The following is a 23,231-nucleotide window of genomic DNA, read 5'->3' as shown; positions in this document are numbered from 1 at the left end:
TATGTATTTTAATGTTTTCGTTTCTTTCATGCATGTGTTTCTAATGCATTTATAAGATTATTTCTTTGTTGCTTTGTATGTCCCTCCCCCACAGTGTAACCCCCGCTTTCACTATATTTGATGTTAGTATAACATGTGGAGGAGATGGGGACAAACAAGTCGTTTAAGGATTCAGGTGGACCTGTTGCAACAATGAGAAGTACAAAATGTCATGTCAAAACCAGCTTTACAATTTCGGTGTGGGGGGGGAGGGGGGTATAATTGGGTGGGGGGAGGGGGGTAAAATTGGGTGGGGGGAGGGGGGAGACGGGGAAGGGAAGTGAAGGGTAAACAAAGGAGGAGGCTGCAATGCTTGGTAAGAAATGTATGCATTATCCTGCCCATGTAATTGTTGCCCCTCTGTACAGTATGTTCTCAAATAAAATAAAATACAATTAAAAAAAAAAAAAAAGAGAACAAAAAAAAAAATTTGTTTTTGGGGATCATTTCCAGGGTCTCACACATACTATTCAAGTTCACTGTCAATTAACTACATTCTCTGTCCAAAAAAGTTTTTTACTTCTGTTTAATACATTCATAGAAGTGTAATACCTGGATCCTGTACAATTCTTTCACCTTTTGAAGACTTGAAAACTTGTTTGCTAAAATGATTACAGTATTATACAAATCGATCACTATGAGAAGTATATCAATTTATCCACAAATGCATTACTATATTTTGGGTCCTCTTTTTATATTATGGTCATACTAGTGAGTTTTCTTTTTATTATTTCTTAGACACTAAAGAGGAGCTTATTTCATATGTTCCTCCTATTAACTATTAAATTACATATGTTATTTAAAGAAATATTCAGGAAAAAATTTATATAGAATTAGAAGATAGAAAAATAAAGTTTCAGAATCACTGTAGCATTAACATTGTAGCATTAACAAATCTGTGCCCTCTGTTGGATATGTTTGCATTTCTGTTAGACTGTCCCTTGATTTATGAAACGTTATCACTTGATATAATCCACTTCTTGCTTTTCTTTAGCCCCTGATGTTTTCCATGTCAAATTTTTAGAAACCTTTACTGATCAATGTCATGATTTTTTACATTTAATTTTTATAGGTTTTTACAATTCACATTTAGTTTGATAATCATTCTTTATAAGGTTTGAGGTAGGCCATGTACTGGTGGCTCATGCCTGTAATCCTAGCTACTCAGGAGGCTGAGATCTGAGGATCGTGGTTTAAAGGCAGCCTTGGCAAGAAAGGCCATGAGACTGTTATCTCCAATAAACCACTAGAAAACCGGAAGTTTTTGCTGTTGCTCAAGCGGTAGAGTGCTCACCTTGAGCTGAATAGCACATGGACAGCGCCCAAGCCCAGAGTTCAAACCCCATGACCAGCAGACAAACAAACAAACAATGGATTAAGGTAGTAGTCTAAGATCATTCTTTAAATCTAGAGAGGCAATAGTGCCAATACAACCATTTAAGTTTCTGTTTTTATTTCATAAAGTCATAGCATCCTTTTCAAAATCTGTGGATCATAAAACTAAGAATTTATTTTTGACCAATCTGTTACATTCTTCTATGTGTCTGTTCTTATAGTAGAACTATGTTGTCTTCACTACTAAACATGGTAATACTATTCAAAACTAGTATGAAGGCTCAAGCTACACCATTTTACAAGATTTCTCTGACTGACCTGTATTCCTTGAATTTACATATGAGATTATTGAGCAGGTGGACCAATGTTCTACAGAGATATCTAAATATTTGATAGTCACTCATATTTCACACCTTGTGAAAATACAAACCCCTGATATTATATATAGAAAATGTCTTAGAGACTGCTCAATGCAGTCTCATTTAGGAATGAGTTAAGATTTAGATAGCAGTACAGCATAATAAAGCTGAATGATAACTACTTGAGCTTCACTGCAGAAGAGAGTGAGAGGGAGAAGAATGGTGGACCACAGAGGAGCTGTATGTCATTGGTATTGTTTCAAAAAACAGAAAGACTTCAGAGAAGAGAAGGAGAAAAATAAAGTGTCCTGAATCTAGTTTCTTTTTAATCCACCAGATAGATTGGACTGAAAGTCAGATAACATGGGAAAAATAAAATAGAAAATAAAGCATTGTATAGAGCTGTTACAATGTAAAGAAGCTGTACTAGGAATCTAATTAATTTCCAAATAAATAAGAGAAAGAATAACAATAACAATTGCTAACGTGGATAGAAGATGGATCACATTTTATCATACATAATTTTAAAAAACCATACTAGGAATGAAAATTTCAAATTCGGGGATGGGAAGGTGGCTCAGTGGTAGAGCACTTTCCTTGCATGCCTGAGGCCCTGGGTTCGATTCTCAGCACCACATAAGTAAAAAGAAAAAAAGCCGGAAGTGGCGCTGTGGCTCAAGTGGTAGAGCGCTAGCCTTGAGCTGAAGAGCTGAGGGACAGTGCCCAGGCCCAGAGTTCAGGCCCCATGACCGGACCCCCCCAAAAAAATCAAAGTCATAATTTAAAATACAATTTATATTATAACTAGATAGTATAGATCAGAGGTAAAACATTGGCCTAACATATGTGAAGAAATTGTGTGATCTCCCAAGCATTACAAAGTACACCCAAAGCACACACACAAAATAACAAATAAACACACACACACACCACATACACACATTTGTTATTATCATATTAAACAGAGGAAATTACCACAAATAGTAAAAGTATTTTAAAATATGAAATCATAATATTGCTCATACTATTTAAAAGTTTAGTAGAAATAAAATAGTCACAAGATTCTTGGATTCTTTTTTTTTAATTTTTATTTTTATTGTGAACATATTGTAAAGAAGGGCTACAATTTCATGGGCAAGATAATAAGTACATTTCTTATCAAGCATTGTAGCTTCCTCCTTTGTTTACCTTCACATCCCTTCCCAGCCTCCCCCAGCCCCGCTGCACCAAAGTTGTAAATTTCGTTTTCGACATGACAACTTGTGCTTCTCATTGTTGCAATGGGTCCACCTGTATCCTTATTTAAACCACTTGTTCCCCCCACACACACACAAATTATACGGACATCAAACACAGTGAAAGCAGGGGTTGCACTGTGGGGGAGGGACATACAAAGAAACGAAGAAATAATCTTATAAATTCGTTAGAAAGCAATGCATGAGAGAAAAAGTAATTAAATACATATCTAAGGGTTCATTTTCCTAACATCACCTTACCTGACCTTTTCTGCTTGACTCATACATATATGAGATATTGCAAATAAGGGAAACAATGGAACCTATGTTTTTTGGGCTTGGCTTACTTCACGTAATATAATTTTTTCCAAGTCTTTCCATTTCCTAAGAAATGGGGCAATATCATTCATTCTGATGGAGGCATAGAATTCCGTTGTTTATATATACCACATTTTCTTGATCCATTCATGTACTGAGGGGCAACTGGGTTGGTTTCATATCTTAGCAATGGTAAATAATGCTGCAGTAAAATAGTTGTGCTGGTAGCTTTAGTGTGGTCTTGTTTGTAAACATTTGGGTAAATGCCCAAAAGTGGGATTGCTGGGTCATAGGGGAGCTCTATGTGAAGTCTTTTGAGGAACCTCCATATTACTTTCCAAAGTGGTTGAACAAGTTTACACTCCCACCACCAATGAAGTAAGGTTCTCTTCTGTCCACATCCCCTCCAGCATCTGTTGTTATTAGAGTTCTTGATGTCTGCCATTCTAACTGGGGTGAGGTGGTATCTCAGTGTTGTTTTGATTTGCATTTCTTTTATGGCTAGGGAGGTTGAGCATTTCTTCATGTGACTATTGGCCATCATTTTTTCTTCTTCAGAGAAGTTTCTCTTTAAGTCTTTAGCCCACTTCTTTATTGGGCAGTTATTTGTTTGAGGATTTGTTGTTGGGGGTTTAATTTTTTGAGTTCCAAGTATATTTTAGATATGAGACCCTTGTCCGTTGTATGGCTATTGAAGATCTTCTCCCAATCCGTGGGCTTTCTATTGATCTTGCTAGCTACTTCCTTTGCCGTGCAGAAGCTCTGCAACTTCATGCAATCTCATTTGTCCAACCTTCCTTTGATTTGTTGTGTTTCCAGGTCTCTATTAAGAAAATTTTGGCCTGCGCCAAGGAGACCTAGAGTTTCTCCTATTCCATCCTGTAATGTTTTCAGAGTGTCTGCTTTGACTCCAGGTCTTTGATCCATTTGGAGTTGATTCTGCTTCAAGGTGATATATATGGATCTAGCTTTAGTTTTCTACAAGTACTTAACCTATTTTTCCAGCAACATTTACTGAAGAGGCTCTCTTTCTTCCATTCTATTTTATAAGCTCCCTTATTTAAGATTAGATGGCTATAGGTCTGTAGTTTCATTACTGGGTTTTCAATGCTATTCCATTGGTCCTGAGGTCTGTTCTTGTGCCAGTAAAGAACTGTTTTTTTTTCTATGGCTTTATATTAGAGTTTGAAATTTGGTATTGTTATTCCTCCAGGTGTGTTCTTTCCGTTGCGGAGCGTTTTTGCTATTCGGGGTCTTTTATTGTTCCATATGAATTTTTTGATTGCCTCTTCTATTTCCTTGAAGAATGAGGTTGGAATTTTGATACGTATCGCATTGAATTTGTAGATAGCTTTGGGAAGTATTGCCATTTTCACGATGTTAATCTTTCCAATCCAGGAGCATGGGAGGTTTTGCCACTTTCTAAGTTCTGTTTTGATTTCCTTTTTCAAGTTTTTAAAGTTTTCATCATAGAGGTCCTTCACTTCTTTGGTTAAGCTAATTCCTAGGTATTTTAGTTTTTGTGGGGCTATCACAAATGGAGTTGCTTTCCTAATTTCAGCCACACTTTTCTCATTGTTGGGATACAGAAAAGCCATTGATTTTGGGGGTTTAATTTTATACCCTGGTAATTTGCCAAAGTTTTGAATTAGCTTGAATAATTTGGGAGTGGATTCTTATATATTAAGTAAATTGAAAATTAAGAAATAAAAGACATGAGAAATTTGTAAAAAAAAGTTTTAAGTAATGAACATTTTGAAATATGTGTCCTTTTATTTTGACAAAAGATTGATGTTACTAGTGTTTTAACTCAAGATTTATAATATGATAACCAGGTGCTCTATATCTTGCTAGGGATGGCTATATCTCTAATCATTTCACTCTGGAAATTTTATGATAAGGTCTCATAGTTTCTCAGTCTCTCCGAATTACAAACCCTATTTACACTTCCCACAATAGTTAGAAAATGGAAACCACAAATCACTATGCCTAGCTCAAACATTTTTTTTAATTCAAGTACAAATATTTCCAAAATGTGACCAGGTAATAAAGCCTTTTTAAATAAAGTATGTGCTTCTTGAAAATACAGTATTTGTTACATGGACAAATATGTTTAGAACTATAAGAAAACACATTTATTTAAATTCACAAACCATATAAAATTTAAGAAAATAATTTTTACATATTCACATGTTAACTATTTTGAAAGCAAAATATATATCTGAATAATTTACATGTGTTAAAATTATACAAAACTAAATTAACAAATCCTACAACTCTGAAAAAAGAATTACCCTAAAGAAACCAAACAAAATAAGTTCAAAATTTGAAATTTAGAAAATAAAATGAAGTGTTCTCTTTAGTTGACTTAAGTAACTGTAAACCCTCTGTATATCAAGGTTTTAATAAAAAAATGCATAAACAAAGAAAGAAATATACCCATTTGTCAATAGCGACAGGAAAAACATCAGTAGTTTTTTTTGAGTGTGCAAAAATTCAATGGAAGAGATAACAATGTTCCTTCCATCATAAATGTACTCATTATCTTACTTATGTTACTGTATCCCCTCTGTACATTACCTTTACAGTAGAATTAAATTGAAATTAAAAATAAACTAATCAATATACCAATTAAGAATTCGTAGGGAGCTAGGAAGTTGGCTCAGTGGTTGTGTGCTTGCCTTGCATGCTTGAGGCCCTGGGTTTGATTCCTCAGCATCACATAAACAGAAAAAAAGCCGGAAGTGCCGCTGTGGCTCAAGTGGTCGAATGCTAGCCTTGAGCTAGCCTTGAGGGACAGGGCCAAGTCCCAGAGTTCAGGTTCCACGACTGGACCCCCCCAAAAAATAACAAAAACAAAAAAACCCCACCAGAATTACTAGAAGCCATTGGTTAAAAACTTTTTAGAAAACTGCCCTAATTACCCAAGTAATATAATTTGATGATACTATTTAAATACTTCAACTTCAGCAGAGAAGCCAAAAGTTTAAAAATGTTACAAAGTAAAGTAATAAATCAGAATATATTACTATTAATAATAATCAAAAGATGAATTTATAGTGGTAATCAAATATGTAAGAAATGAGGCAATTTGCCATTAGTTTGCACTTTATAAGTGAGAAGGAATTTTCTAGGTCTTTTAAAATATATAGTAAGTTTAATGAAGAAACTATTCTGTCACATCATATGAAACTGAGATGAAGCTGATATTAGAACAAAGAGCAGATTGTACTAAGTTTTGGATGTTAATGTTTATACTTATTTTGGTTGTGGGAAATTGTGTTCAACTTGGGGTATTATTTTTGTTAAATTGGTGTCATATCAGTGGTTAATTTTAGGATAAGGGTTCCCTTTCCACAAGAACTTGCTCCTGATCTGTCTTTTTAGCCTTCCCATTATCAATGGCATAAGAGTTGCACACCAACTTGTCTAGATTCCTACCTTGGTTGGCCTGGATTCTGTAGTCCTTCCAATTTTATTCTGTAGATAGTGCAGGATGGTGGAAATAATCCAATGCACCCAGCAATAAATAGAGAAGGAAGTCCACTAAACTTTTGGCCTGGGTTCTGTTCTCAAGCCTCCTCAATAATTAAGAGGTCAGATGGGAGTCCCTGGTGCCACGCAGTAAGACTATTTTTTTAAAGCAACTACACATATATATGACTTAGTCATGTGAAAACCACAGGACAAGAATAAAAGATCAGTGAAACATAAAGGACCGGCCCAATTTTAACTAGCTACTTAGAGGCTGAATAAGCTTAGCTAGCTACTCAGGAGGCTGAGATATGAAGACCACTATTCAAAGCCAGTCCAATCATGAAAATAAATGTGATTATCTCCAAAAAAAAAAACAAAAACAGAAGTGGAACAATGGCTCTAGTGGTAAACCACTATCCTTGGTCACAGAAGATTAAGGAGAGTGCCCAGTCACTTTCAAGCCTCAGGAATGATGAATGAATGAATGAGCACTTGCAAATGCACGTGCATGTATACGCATGCATGTGTACACACACACTCTCTCTCTAACACACACACACACACACACACACACACACACAAATGAGTATTTCATGCAAAGTTCTTTTTTTACGGTGTTGTAATCTATTTCCCTGTATTAGTTTACAAATTAACAAAATCAGCTAAGCACCTACTTACATACAACTCATCATGTTTCTCTAAAGTGAACTCTCTTTTTGGAAGCATGCTTTTATTTGAACCAAATGTAAATTATTCAGAAGTTCGATTTATCTCCCTCAATTCTGTAGAATTAGATGATTGTTTAGCTTGGTCCAAGCAATATAATTTTGTGAAATCCTGCATCAAGCAAGGTATTTCTTTCACTAGACGGGAAGCCTCTTTCAAACAATTAATAATAGGTTTTCTTCTCCTTGCTAGCATCTGTAGTTTTAATATCTTCTTATATTTCATGATCTGTCTGTGTATGACAAAGACTGCTGTGAAAATAAAAAGACCCTTTGCAGCACTTATCATTTATATACCATTCATAGATATGAAGGTGTTTAAATATTACTGAAATTGCTTTGGAATGAATCATGTTCACCTTGACTATCGTGAAAAAGAAGAATTGGTTCCTCAGATCTTTAGGTATGAACTTGATTGAAAGAAACAAAAGGAAAAGTGAGGAACAACTCGACACATACATTCAAATGAAACAAAACAACCCAAGAAAACAAATTAATTAAGTACTGAAGAACCTGCAGGAAATGCAAAGACTTAAAAAAATCAGCTATGACAAGCTTATGAAAATCCTGACTACATGGGAGTCTACTCTTGTGAGGATAGAGGTGAAAGCCCAGACTGGACAAAGATGTGTACACAATGCCATGCACCTGATATTCTAAATTCCAGGAAGAATAACATAATGTGGACTGAGCTCAAGATCATATACAAGTATATGAAAAATAATCAAGATAATTTAGGGCTGGAGACATGACAAAGTGGTCAGAACACCCATTTATGGGGCACAAGACACTCAATTCAAACTCTAATATTATGGGCATTAAAGTAAAAAGCTATGATTTTAAATAATTGGAATAATTGTAAGATTTGAATATTTGAGTGGAAAATGCATGAGAGAGATAGAATGAACCCATGGTGCAATGCTTTCAATTTAAGTGAAAATATTTTCTGGTAGTTCAGAAAAAAAAGTTACCTTGCAAATGAGCATGGTTGTGCATTTGGGTGATGGACATACTTTACTTACACAGGTGTAAATTAAATAGATTTTATTTGGGTAGTTTGTACTTCTTGAACTAAGAGCCTTGATGATGTCCCTGAAATTTTTCTCTCAAGGCTACCACTCTACTACTTTGAGCCACAGTTCCAATTCTGATTTTCTGTTGATTGTTTGGTGATAAGAGGCTCCTGGACATTACTGCCCAGGATGACTTCAAACCATGATCATCAGATCTCAGCCTCCCAAGTAACCAGGATGCCAGGCATGAGCCATCGATAGTTTTAATAATTTAGTAAACTATACAGTTACTGAAGTTATACATTATCATTATAACCTGTGTAATATATGTGTGTATGTATATAACAATGCATACAGATAGAAATATCTTAACATATTTTTGTATCTACAGTAGGTTTATGAAATCATCCATTATAAAATAAAATGGAGACAAAAGTTAATAAGGAGCAAAACAAAGGAAATAACCACATGTTTCTTGTTGTTGAATGGAATTCGAATTGCAAAAATCAGTTTGGGAAAATTATCTGTACGTTAACAAAATGGATAAGAGCTATTAATTCCAATCCATCTGTTTGCCCATGTTGTGCAACCTCACACATGAGTGTCAAAATCAAACCACAATTTTTGCCTTTGCTTTTAACTCACCTGTTATAATTTACAGGTTAGATGAAGTAATCAAATAAAGATTAAAATAATATTATGTGAGGCTATGAATTGGAGCTGAAAATTATATTAAATGTGATAATAGCTAATTTAATTGCATACTTCTTACTTTTACTCTGTGATGTCCCTCATTCCCACATTAGGAAAGTACATAGATGGTTCTCACTAAATTATATGTACAATTATGAAATAATGTATTGAAAAAATATGGGAACAATGTGGTTTTAGCTTATTTAGACCTGTAGGGGGAAGTGTGTTTTTGAGGACTTGCAATACATTGTGATGAAGATGAAGGGAGGGATGTTCTTATTCTGGAAAACTGGCTAGAGGATTGCTCCCATAAAGGTAGTGATGAATTCTACCAAAAGATTACAATAAAATCACTTTCACAACCATGTTCACTGCTGCACTATTCACCATAGCCAAGTTACGGAAACAACCCAGATACCCTTTGGCCGAGTGATGGTTAGAGAAAGTGTGGCACATATACACAATTGATTGCACCCATCCATTCTGAAGACTGTTACATTATTTGCAACGAAATGGATAGATCTAAAAATATATTAAGTGAACTAAGTCACTAAGTGCACTAAGCCAGACACACAAAGAATCCATGTTTTGTCTCATATTTGGAAGCTAGAACTTTATACAGGTTTACACAAATATATTAACCAAAGCGTGCTATTTGCAGAGGAGTATTTCAAAGGTGTAATTTCTTATAAAATTGAAGTTTTAATCCAACAAAATATATATCAGGAAACTATCACTTGGAAGATGTGAGGGGAAGTCAAAAGGAAGGAATAAAGAGAGTTATGGAGGAAGAGAGTGAAGGTGTAATATTCAATGCAGATAGTATGAAACTAGAAAAAATTAAAGTGGGGTGAGGTTTGGAAGGGTGAGGAAAAGTTATATAAAGATCCATTATACTTAAAAAAATACTGATATGTTGAATGGAAATTCCATTGTCCAAGTATTTAAGATAATAAAATATAATTAAAAACAATGGAGACATCTGATCTTAAATTCTATTTCCATCTCTTTTAAAAAATTAAATTATTTGCTTTATAAATTGATCAGAGGGATGGATTTTGTAGTTAGCTAGATCATTTCACATCTGTCTCTCTCTTCCTCTCTCCCTTTCATGGTTCTCATAGGTAATATGATTGTTCCATAATTATCCTAATTTATTTTGCTTTTATATTTTTGGTTGCATCATTTCATTTTCTGCTCTGCCATTTCCCAATTCATTTACATAGAAAGCATTATTTCCTATTTTCTCATTCCTAGAATAAGCTGCACATGAAGACACCACTGGTCCTCATTTTCAGTCTGTACCTTTGAATACGGAGGAAAATCTTTCCTCTGCTCTCTACCAATTCCCTACTCTCCAGTTAGAATAATTTAGAATAGTAAAAATTAAAAAGGAGAAAATAAATAATAGTGAAAAAAACAGATGCAGAAAATTTACTGGATTTTTCTGATCAGTTCATCCAATGTGAACTATTGGAGAAATACATGGACACCTCATTCTCACTGGCACTCAAAATCTCTGGCTAGGCAATTCTGATGAAGATGAGGAACAAGATGAAAAAGTAAGAAATGGTATCAATTGCAAAAGAAAAATGGAGAAGGATTCATGTAAATTTCTTCTTTGGTCTGCCGAAAATAATCGCCTTACTACAGTGTAGAGACTACTTTCCAAAAAGGCCACTCATGTGAATGCTAGGGATAATGATGAATATACCCCTCTTCATCGAGAAGCCTACAGTGGGCACTTAGATATTGTCCATGAGTTGGTGGCTCAAGGTAGATATTCATGCAATAATCGTGAATATCTGGACAACCCTGCACAGTACTTATACATGGAATAATACCAGAGTGGCTTCTTTATTTCATCATGATGCAGATACAAATGGCCAAACTAAAGGCTTCTTGAGCCCCTTGCATCTTTCTGCTGAGAATAGAAATAGCAAAGTTATGCTAGATCTCCTTCTGTTGAACCATTATATAAAACCAGGTCTGAAGCACAACTTGGAAGAAACTGCATTTGATATTGCCAAAAGAATAATTATGTATCACTACCTCTTTGAAGTTGTAGAAGGCTGTAGAAATTGTTCTCCTAAATCCTAATGGTTTGGGTAAGTTTCTTAAATTTCAAAATTGCCAGTCCATCCTAGGTGTCCATACAAAATATTTTTACAATACAGCAGCAATATCTTACTTTAAAAATTCATGGATTCCATGGTATTCTTCCAAGTGAACTGCCTGACTTTGATATAAAAATATATTTGAGTTGTTTTTATACACCTATAATGATTTTTGTGATTTTTTAATCAGAAATAATTTTAAGTTATCTGTTGAAATTAGTAGTACAGAAACTAAAGATAATTCTGGTGCTTTTCTGAAACAGTGTATTTTAAAATATTTAGTATTCTGTTTGTATAATGTCCATAATCTATTTCATTCTCTCCTAGATACAATACTTTGAATTCAACATTGTTTTACAATATATAGGTTCATTAATAAATGTGGCCTTTCAGATTGCATTCCATATAGAAACAGTTTAAGATTCCTTTAATTCCTAGGTCCTTATAGAATTTTCTTTCTTTGGGATAAAATGACAATGTTATCATATTTCAAAGTTTTATAAAAGTTATGCTATGTAAAGGCCTTTCTAAAAAGGTGAAGATTGAATACATTGATGTCAAACTAACATTTATTTCTATTAATTACATGTATTATTACACTTGTATATTTGTACTCAATTTTTAAATTACTGTTTAATTTCTTGCATCTGAAGAATGAAAAATATGGAATACTTCACAAATTTTCATATTATCCTTGTACAAGAACCATTTAAAACTCTGTATTGTAATTTGGGTAGACGTGCTGCTGAAGCATGTAGTATCCTGTAAATTTAAATAGTTAATGATGCAATCTTAAGACAGGCATATATCCTTGGTTGCCTATTTGTAACAAGGAAACCTTATTGTTCCCAAAATTTCTATTCATCTTATTTCTGTAAAATTCTGTGTATGGTGGAAAAAACATTGTTTCTTCGATTGCTCACATTTGCAATTTTTGTCAATGATTATTTTAAGTCTTTTTCATTTGAAATTTGATCATACTTTGAAGCCTTTATAGCTAGGTCCAAAGGTGATGGCTTTTCAAATACTTATTTATCAACTGATTTAGCTTTGTGGAGCTAATGCATTCAAAGTAAGCCTTACTTAAGAGCTACTTCTAAACTTCAGCAGCATAAAATTTCCCAAATAAAGGCTTACTGGCACAAATGTCTCCCTGACCCTTTACCCTTGCTCCATGTAGGAACAGACCAACCAGAATATCTTACCCTGATAGCATAGATTGTCTTTCTGGAGCAAAACTAATCTTAGTTACAAGGGATCATAGAGAGACGAACAGTTCAGACAGAAATGTTCAGACTAGAAGGTCTTTTTTCAAAATATAATTGTTTATTACACCCTACTTTTTCAAAAGTAGCTAAAGCCAAGAAGGTGAAAAATTATTCATATGCATGATTCCCTAATGCCCTGGCCTGTCTACCATCCAACCAGGCAGGAACTTACACCACTGATTTTCTATCACCAAATATATTCCATAGTTCCAGGAGAAGTCCATATGTTTCTCCTCGTTATTAGGCCTTAATTTGGTAATGTTTTAATCACAGTGTTTCCTCTTGTCTCTAGGCTGTACATCTCTGAATGGTAATGCTTTAGTTCTAATTCTACCAAACACTGAGGTAGAGGTAATGGAATAATACTTTCAAACAGTTGCCTTTGATACCATAACCACAACAGAACAATGCAAAACATTTTCACATATTATATATAATTATATATTTTATATTTATATGTGCTGATTTTATATTTCACACAGTGAATTTTACTAGAATTAATTGATAATTTGACAAATTAATTGATATTTATTCCAATAAATAGATTGGAATATAAATAATCAGGATTAGAATATATATTAGAATATAAAAAGTATCAATGCAATGTTTTCGGTATAAACTTGTGATACCTTCTAAGTGTTCTTGGTTTCTGAATTCACATGGTAAAAAAAAAACAAAAACAATGTTGTTTTCCTCTAATCTATAAGGGATTTTACTCTGCTCATGTTTATTGTTTTAACTCGCTTGTCCCAAACTGATTTTCTCCATATTTCTGAAGCATTCCTACTGATTATACTCAAATTTTATTGATATGATATATAAAAGCTATTATTCTTCTACAGGATCCACGGGTCCTAGGATCCCAGGTCCCAGTTATCCGCATCATCACATAACTAGGGCAAGAGTTCTCACCTAGGCCCATGCAACATGCCAGCAGAAAGTAATTGAAGACCCATCTCAATTTCTCATTTCCTATATTTCAGGGCCCCAATTCCTTGAAATGCAGGAATTAGCAGAAAGCAATTTGGGAAATGCAAGGCAACCTAAAATGCAAGATGAAATCACAAAATGTGAAAGTACAGTAATTCAAGCTTTCAATTTTCAGATGACCATCCCATATGAGTGAACAAGACCACAAATGTCACAAGATTATTTGTAATACCCTTCTCCTAATGATTAATAAATGATTTCAGTCCAACATCATCAGGCCAAAAAATAGTTCCTGGAACGATAGATTCATAATTGTCTACCAATGCTAGGAATACTTGACATAGAGGTCAAATATAATTCAGGAAAACATTAATTGAGAAGATCCTTAGTGCTTCAAAACACTGGTACTTCAGTAAAACTTGGTTCTGTAGTATAAAATGTTGTCATTCTCAAGCAAATGATAACCTACATGGAATCTCCTGAAAGTATATTCTTTTTCAAATAAACTTTTAAAAATCACATTTGCCAAAATAACACTTTACAAGTAGATGATATTTAGTGATGTTACAGGTTTTTCATGTGTAAGGAGCAAGTTACAATAGAGTTGATTTATTTACACTGCACTAATGCCAAACAGGTTCAACCATTCATTAAAGTGTAGAAATAGTACCCCCCTCCATTTGTGCCTTTCAGTAGGTGCCTTCGAAAATTTGTTAACTAGATCAGCCTCCCATATTTCAAACCAAAACATTAGCTAATAAAGTAAATTTCATCACATAATAAGTACATTTTAAAAAGTCATGAATTGTTGCCTTATCATATGGTGTTTTATGTTTTCCCTATCTGTCTAGCATAGTAAGAAATATGATTTTAAGTCTTGAATATGGGTACTCATCAGATTTGACAAACATAAAACTGTCTTCTATTTTTATCATATTCCTCTACAGTAGTAAATTTTTAGTTTTCTTTTGCCAAAACTTATAGTAGTAGAAAATATTATCCCATGTAAAATAAAGTAATCACAAACCACTGTACAAAGCCATTTATAAAACTGGTGGTTAGGAACACATTCTAAGGCATTTTTAAACTTTCTTGTTGACTACAGATTAGTCAAAAAAAACAATACTCTTTGGCGTCTAATTTGAATTAACTATCCCTTTTTAATCGGAGGACCATCAACTTGAATGCTATCCGACTAGACAATATTTTCACAATATACTTACCAATATTTTGAAAAAAGAATAAATATAGTCCATTCTCATACTAAAAGGGAAAACAGTTTAATTCTATGGAAATTTATAACTTTTTAAAGTAAATAAGTTGTTAAGAAGACAGAATGTATGTGTTCTTCAACATTCCAATGACTAGTAACTACTCATTTTTAAATTCAGAAGATTCCATACCTGAGAGATTCAAAAAAGTACCGGCTTGCATGTTATGTAATTCTGCAATAGATGCATTTTCCAAAGGGATGTTACAGATTGAGGTTCAACAGAAAAAAAACACATTCTGGTAGAGGATAAAACTATGTAGCATTGGTAATAATTAATTCTTCAAGAGTAAGCAATTGTTTATCTCAGTAAGCTAGTTTTTTTATGACCATCAATCCCAATATTTATGATAAAGAGTCATCCTAGCCCAACAGTTTCCAACTTTTAGGGTGCACCTCAAACTTCCCTTCATTCACATCATGAATAGCTTATCTCTATTGTGAAAAAATAGAACTCTACTAATGTGATGACATACATGTTCTGGAAAGAATACCATAATAAACTGGGTTGCATCATCCCACCCCCCACCCCCCGCCACTGGTATTCTTGAGATCGGAACACTTGTAAATATTATTTATATTTATACTTTTTAAACTATCTTTTAAATTCTGGATGCTAAGATTGGAAGATTACAGTTGAAAGCCAACCCAGGCAGAAAGATTCCCTAGATTCTTATCTCTAATAAACATTTCAGCAAAAGCCAGATGCAAGTGGCACTGAGGTTGAAGTGGTAGGGCACGAGTCTTGAGCATAAACAAGCTCAGAGACAGTGTCCAGGCCCAGAGTTCAAGCCCTAGGACAAACCAATAAAACAAAAACAAATCCAAACCTAACATTTTTCTCAGTGTATACAGTAGCAAATAATTAAGGAAATTGCTTCCTGTGTTACATACAGGTAGAAGAAACAAGATGTCACACGATTATTCTCTTCATACCATGTTATACCAAAGATTCCAAAAATGGCTCTTATTCTAAATTTATAAATTAATATCATCAATTTTTTGCCAACTCTGTCTACAACATTCACATTAAGTTCTAATTATAACTCTCTTGAAAGAATATTCTAGGGAAATAGAATGCAAAATCATTTGTGAATTTGTCATTAACTCTCTACTTAAAAAGAATTTCGTAGAATCCTATAGAATATAAAATTTCAAACAAAAACAAATTATTTTAAATCTAAATTCTAATTTAGCCAGATCTTCAAAATCCTATATTAGACGAACTTTGCTGTTTTTCCAGGCTTAATCTTTGTAATCCTGCATCATTTCTTTGGGATACAACAGAATGATGATAACTTATTTTTCAAATTTTGGATGGGAATCATAAGTCATTTAACATCTAGGAATGTTCTGTAATGAAGAGAGAATTTAAAACACAAGTGAGGATTAAGTATGAGTTGCATTTCAACAGGAAATTTGACTTCTCAAAACATAATGACAAAATTAGCCCAAACGTCCAACTATGTATTCCTTTCTTGTTTGTTTTGTTTTATTAAGACAAAATTACCTGGTCCAGGGAACATATCACTATGTAATTCCATTATCTAATCTCCTGTCTTAATCTCAGTGCTAGAATTCTAAGCTTGTATCACATTGCCCTGCCATAGTTTCTTGGTTTATTTAATCTAGATACAGACTACCAATTCTGAACTTCTCCAGTGATATTATACACCAGAGTGACTGCTTAGACTGTTTTCTATTTTCAAGGATGTTCTAATATTTGACACAGGATATGAATATTTTCAGATGCACCTGTGGGATCTCTGATTCATTCCGCCATGGATCTGATCCCTTTAATAATGATTATTGACTCTCTTACTATCTCTGATCCCTACCAATGAAATATTCTCAAACTTATTTGAAGGAAGTTCATTTGAGGACTTCTAATATTAAAAATTATCACTTGATTCTAGTCTTGTTCAGGACATACATTTATTGTTTTCTAACTTTTCTACACATTCTGAGAGTTGTTTCATTTGTGTATTTGTTTGTGCATATATAAGTGCTTCTTTGTCTATGTGTATGCTTGCATGTATGCATGCAAAAGCCTCAAGCTCTTATTCAGCTCATGACTGGTATTCCATCACCTGAGCCATTCTTCCAATCCAGCTTTTGACTGCTTAATTTTATATACAGTTGCAAAGAGTGTTCTGCCCTGGCTGGATGCAAACTGAACTTCCAAGACTCCTTTACATTCTTAGGTTTTATTTCTCAAGGGCTATCAAATTTTAAACTACAAACATTTTTTGAGGGTAATGTCTAAGCTGTATCCCAGATTTTTAACTCAAGAATTATTTTTTGTTTGTTTTGGTGGTTGGTCCAGTCATGGGGCCTGAACTCTGGGCCTGGGCTCTGTTCCTCAGCTCTTCAGATCACGGCTAGCCCTCTACCACTTGAGTCACATTGCCAATTTCAGCATTTTTCGTTTTTGCTTAAGTGGTGCTGAGGAATTGAACCCAGGGCCTCATGCAGGCAAGGCAAGAGCTCTACCACTGAGACACCTTCCCAGCCCCTAACTCAAGAATTCTTATAAAGATAGTTGAACCCACACATTACATACCCTGAGTGTACACTGTTAGGAATGTGATCGTAAGGTGGGTCATGTTGAGATATGAGGATTGAGGTTCAAAGCCAGCCCAGGTAGGAAAGTCCCAGAGACTCTTTTCTCAAATTAACTGAAAGAAAACTGGAAATGGCACTGTGGATCAAGTTGTAGAGCATTAGCCTTGAACTGAATAGAAGAGAGACAGCTCGCAGACCCACAGTTCAAGTGCCAAGACCACCGCCAACAAATATATGTGTGTGTTCATGTGTGTAAAGAAAAAAAGAAATGTGATCTTAGCCACCAGTTCATTGCTAGCATAATCCCTGCTCTCACAAGATGGACATTTTTTCCAGTTAATTCCATGTTGTTATATTTGACTTGCATTGAAAACATAATCATTCTTCCATTCTACTTTCTACAAAGTTGCATGATTACCAAACATGATTTACAATGGTATTGGCCTCATACTTCATGTTCCACGTAGGAGTCTTGCTTTCTGTATATCACTCCGATAAATCTACATACTGGACTTGGCTTTTTTGTTTCAATGTTGCCTTATTTGTAGTTTTCTATATTGTATTGAACCCTTATACTTAAACACAGAACTTCTCTTTCTCCTATTATTGCTATTGTTTCCTTACTGTTAGCTCATGTACACTTGGGAAACAATGAACAGCACATACACTCACAAAAAGAATGTTCTGAAAACCTTCCCATTTAAAATTCACCTTTATTTACAGAGAACTTACAAAATTTGAACTCAATGTACTCATGTATAATGTATGTATAAGCAATATAAATTTTATATTTTCCTTTTACTAAGTTGTCTCTGAAACACGTGTTACCTTTCAGGTCCATAGGTGTTCTAGTGTTATTTCAGTGAAGCCAGAAAACATTCATTATACCTCAAGCAGCACCATCGATTGTTACTGGAAGTAACTGTTACTGGATTTGGAAACTGACCCCAGGAGAGGAATGGAACATAGAGGAATAACAAAGTTCAAGTTACCTTGTGCTTTCCTTTTTACTGTACAAGAAAAGTATCCCAAGGCTTGAAGGAAACTCTGCCCCTGGCTTTTTCGAGTGTGTTCTTTACTCATATAAAATTTTTCTGTAAACTTCTAGTTCATGTGTTACAAAAAGAAATAATGTACCATTTGAAGGCCAGCATAGAACAAAAGAAAAAAACATTGTTTTAAAAGTGTTCTCCAGCAAAGGAACAAAGACATGGAGGTTTTAAAGTGCCTTATGGATGGATATTTCAATCCTGAGATGATTCTCTTGATGCAGGAGTCAGTTATCAGTTCCTTTGGTCTAGTCCTGAGTTCTCCAGAGCAATAAGGATTCCAAAAAAGCAGGATCCAGTGAGTTTGATCAGCAAAAGGAGCATCTTCTCTGACCAGTACTCCTTTAAGGAGGGTCCCAAAGAAATATCTGGGATTTTTGTTTGCTTGTTTGTTAGTTTGTGCTGGTTCTGGGTCTTGAATCCAGAGGCTGGATCTTGCCCGTGAACAGTTGTCTTTCCTGCCCACCTGCCCCCAAAGCTAGTACACTACTGCTTGAGCCAAAACCCCACTTCTGGTTTTTTGGTGTTCAATTTGCGATAAGAGTTTGACAGACTCTTCTGCCTGGTTTGGCTTTGAATTAAGATAGTAAGAAAGCTAAGTGACATCAACTGTATAGACTTCTCTTTTGAAACAAGAACTATTAGATGAAGTTTATTGTAAAGCTAATATTTGACAATTTTAAAGGAAGAGAATATGTCTAGCAAAGAAGCCATAACGTAAATAATTCAGCAAAAGTAGGTGCACTGAATCATTTTGAAATTACCTTTTTCTGCTTGAGAAAATTATTGATCTTGTTCTTCCTTTTGGGGAAACTTAAGGTAATATTTGCACTTTTTGTTGGTTGTGGGGCTTGAACTCTGATCCTGGGTGCACTCCCTCACCTCTTCAGCTCAAGTTGAGCACTCTACCGCTTAAGCTACAGCACCACTTCTGGGTTTCTGGTGGTTAATTGAAGATAAGTGTCTCATGGACATTCTTGACCAGGCTATCTTTGAACTGCAATCCTCCGGTTTCCTGAATAGCTAGGATTACAGGCATGAACCACCAACGACCAGCTCATATTTGCGTTTATGTGTGCTGAACGACACTATGTAAACAAATAATGGAAATTTGAATCAAATGATGGCATTGCAGCTTTTCAGAAAATTTGAGGTAACAATAAATATGTCCTCCTTGTCCATGTGGTTTCATTAATAACTCATCAGTTATGGGACCCTTAAATGATCATTCTCTTCCGTCTGTGTAGGTATTTAGTATCAGGAAATGTTCATAGAGAAACATAGAAAGACTAAGATTTTTAGAAAGCGAAGAAGATAAAGTAAGAAAAAATAGCACAGAAGGAGATACATTTATTAAGAGGTAGCGTAAGAGATTTAGAATGTTAAAGGTAATGAGGAATAAGGCTAGTTGATAACTATTTGTTCAATATCCAAAAATGGTTCTCTAAAACAGTTTCTGGTATACCTTACTTATTACCACTTATTACTTAACTCTGGAATTATTCCTTCTCTTCTTTCACAACTGATAATTTGCCTCTGCTGTTTTGGTGAAATAAATGACCAAAAATATTTCCAAATCTCACTTAGATTACACTTCTCATTGTGATTAGCAGTGACAATTCAAAAACCTGGAATCTTTGAATTTCCAGAATTAATCTTCACCTGACATCTAAGTACATCCAAGACATTAATTGCTGTGACCTAATGAACAAAACTTTTTTTTCAACACAATATCCTAATATAACTAAAGTTCATGAATTAGGGACTATTGTCAGGTGTCAGTAGGCATGAGCAATAATATATTCCAAGTATGGGTTCTTTATTTTGCATTTACTAATTAAATGTTTTTTGGTTTGGTTTTGCTTTGGGATTTTTTTGTTTTTTTTGCTCAAGGCTATCACTGTACCACTTGAGGCACAGCACCACTTCCAATGTTTTTCTGTTTATGTGGTACTGAGGAATTGAACTCATGGTTTCATGCATGCTAGGCAATCACCGTATCATGAAGCCACATTCCCAGAGCCCTGAATGACTTTCTTAAGTTGACATTACATTTTCATTCAGTAACTATGTACCATAGTATTGTCCAGGTGATAGAAAATAATGTAGAAAAGAATACAATAAAATAAATCCAGTAAGGCAAGATGGACAATGAATAACCCTCACAGTCTCTCAATGGCACAGAGGGTTTACCTCATGGAGATCAACACGCTGAATGAGACAGCTCCTGACCCACAGCCTACCTCCAGAATGAGTGGGCCATCTTGGGTTCCAGCCACCTGGGGACGTTGTGCCACCTCCTACAGCACCCATTCAACCAGTTCCTGAGAGAAAGAGAGAGAGAGAAATCAGAATTACACTTAAATTGGGTGCCAGTGGCATAAAACTCTAATCCTAACTACACAGGAGGCTGAGATATGAGGATCATGGTTCATAGACAGCCCAGACAGGAACGTCTGTGAGAATCTTATCTCCAAAGAACCACCAGAAAACTGGAAGTGGCACTGTGATCTCAAGTGATAGAGCGCTAGCGTTGAGCTGAGGAGCTCGGGAACAATGCCCAAACCTAGATGTCAAACGACTGAAAAGAAGTGGACTTCTCACCACAAGAAGTGGACTGAATAGCACCCATTGTCCTAGGGAGCATGGTAGAGAAGTCAGGCCGAGCTTCCTGTGAATTTGAGGTTATAAGTAGGTCACCTGGCTTCTCTGTGCCTCGGTTTCCCCAGCTGCAAAATTGAACAAAGTGAAAGATCCCCTTCCTCATTGGGATAGGGTAATAATGAAAGAGCCATGTTTCGGTTCATAATCCCACACCTGTTGCACTATTAATAACAGGCCCCACCTGAGCCCTTTCTGGTATCTTCCTGTCATATGCTCACAGAATTGCCAAAACCTTATCTAAAGGTCGCTCCCTCTCTGCCTAGCCATTCCACAGAGATCTCTCTGTATAAATCCCTTGTTTCCTCACAACTGTCCTGTGAGGAGACAGGTCCAATGATTGAGGCCCTACAAAGAGCTTCACGTGTGGTCAAGAATCTGTTGCTGTGGACTGAGTTTGGGATAATCCATCTACACCTATGACTGAGCATGACACCACATGTCTATCATCCCAATTACAGAGGACCAGGCCTGGTGGAGCATATCTTTCACAGGAGGACCGTGATCAAGCCCAGCCTGATCATATTTAGTTTCTATCTCAGAAATGCTCAAGACAGAAAGGTGGCTCATCAGAGCCAGGGAGAGGAAACACCCAAAGGGGACATGGTGCCTCCAGAGGGGTGTTTGACCCAAGGTAGGTTGGTGTTGGGGCAGCCACTCACCTGTGCTCTGGGAGAAGCTGTTGGCAGCTGCTCCAATTGGGGCAGCAGCGATGGTGGCAGCATCGCGGACACATGGGCCCAGAGCAGAAGACTAGGGGCAGGGACCAGGTCAGGGATTTATGCCTGCTGGCAGCACGGCCTTTCCTGAGGTTTGAAACCTGGCACCATGTGAAGGGAGTGAAAGGGCCAGGTGGGGGTGGGAGCATCAATTTTCTACTATACTCCAAAGTCACCTCAAGTCTCTTCCTCTCCACTCAGCCACCGCTACTTTCCTCAACTGCTGGTAATGGTGTAAACTAACAGAGGGAATCCCAGTGCTACCTGGCAACATGGAATGTTGCGTGGCCACCATTCTTGTATTCCATTGGTCAGAAAGAAGCATAAAAGAATGGTGGTGTGGCCAGAATCCTGTGAAGCATGCAGCATGGGTGGAGTCAAGAACAGAGCGGTTCTCCCAAGCTCTTTTCCCAGGAAATTCTGTCCAATTCAGTTGGAGAGAAGAGGGTGACCTGCTTTAACTGGATGGCTACACAGATTGTTGTGTATTTCTGTTTGTTGCTAGTCCCAGACCTTGAATTCAGGGTCTGGGCACAGTCCATGAGCTGCTTTTCCTCAAGGCTAGTCCTCTACATTAGAGCCACAAAGCTTCTGGCTTTGTTGGCACTGAAGTTGGACAGGGGTCTCAAGAATTTTCCTGCTTAGGGTGACTTTGACCATGATCCTACTATCACAGCCTTGTAAGTATCAAGGAGGTCTGCTGAGAGCCACTGGTGCCTGCCTAATCACTGGTCTTGTTTATGTTCTTGGACAGACTGGTGAGTTCCCTATCCTCAGGTTGAAGTGGTGGGAGCTGGAGCCCACTATTCGAGTCCTGGTCCTGCCACCTCTAAATGGTAGGAGATCCTAAGAAACTTGTTCCTATCCATGCGATTACCAATGGAATGTGATATAAGTCATGATTGAACAATTCTTGAATAATTCTAGGATAAAATTATACACAATTATATTACACGACTCTGATTGATTTTAGTTAATATTTTATTAAGTATTTAAATAATCACATTCATTAAGTGGAGGCATAACGACATACCTAAGAATGGGGCCTCACATACTATAAAGGTGACATTTTTTCTACCAGGACTGGGATTGGAACTCATAGTCTGGGTAACTCTGTTGCACTGTGTGGGAAGAGGAAACTTGCTTCCTTGAAGTCAAGAAATTCAAGTCTGTTCCTTAGGCCTGAAATCGATCCCCAGCAATAGAAAAAACCCTATTCATGTACAATTTACATCCATGTTTTATAGTTATACACATATGTTGACTCCATATTGTGTTCAGTGTAGTTATTTTATTTTTTGTTTTATTCATGTATTGACCATTTATTATAATGACTATTATAGCAAATAGAACATTGACTACATAGGATATCGGTCTACATATGTATTCCACCTCATACCTGACACGCAGAAGATTCACAGTAAAGGAAAACATGTGTCACCATCAGCTTCTTAATCC

Source organism: Dipodomys merriami, unplaced genomic scaffold (genome assembly GCF_024711535.1).
Source record: "Dipodomys merriami isolate MVZ:Mamm:240054 unplaced genomic scaffold, mDipMer1.0.p SCAF_1106, whole genome shotgun sequence".
NCBI classification, from domain to species: Eukaryota; Metazoa; Chordata; class Mammalia; order Rodentia; family Heteromyidae; genus Dipodomys; species Dipodomys merriami.
The sequence above is the reverse complement of the archived record's forward strand: the minus strand, read 5'-3'. Positions refer to the sequence as shown.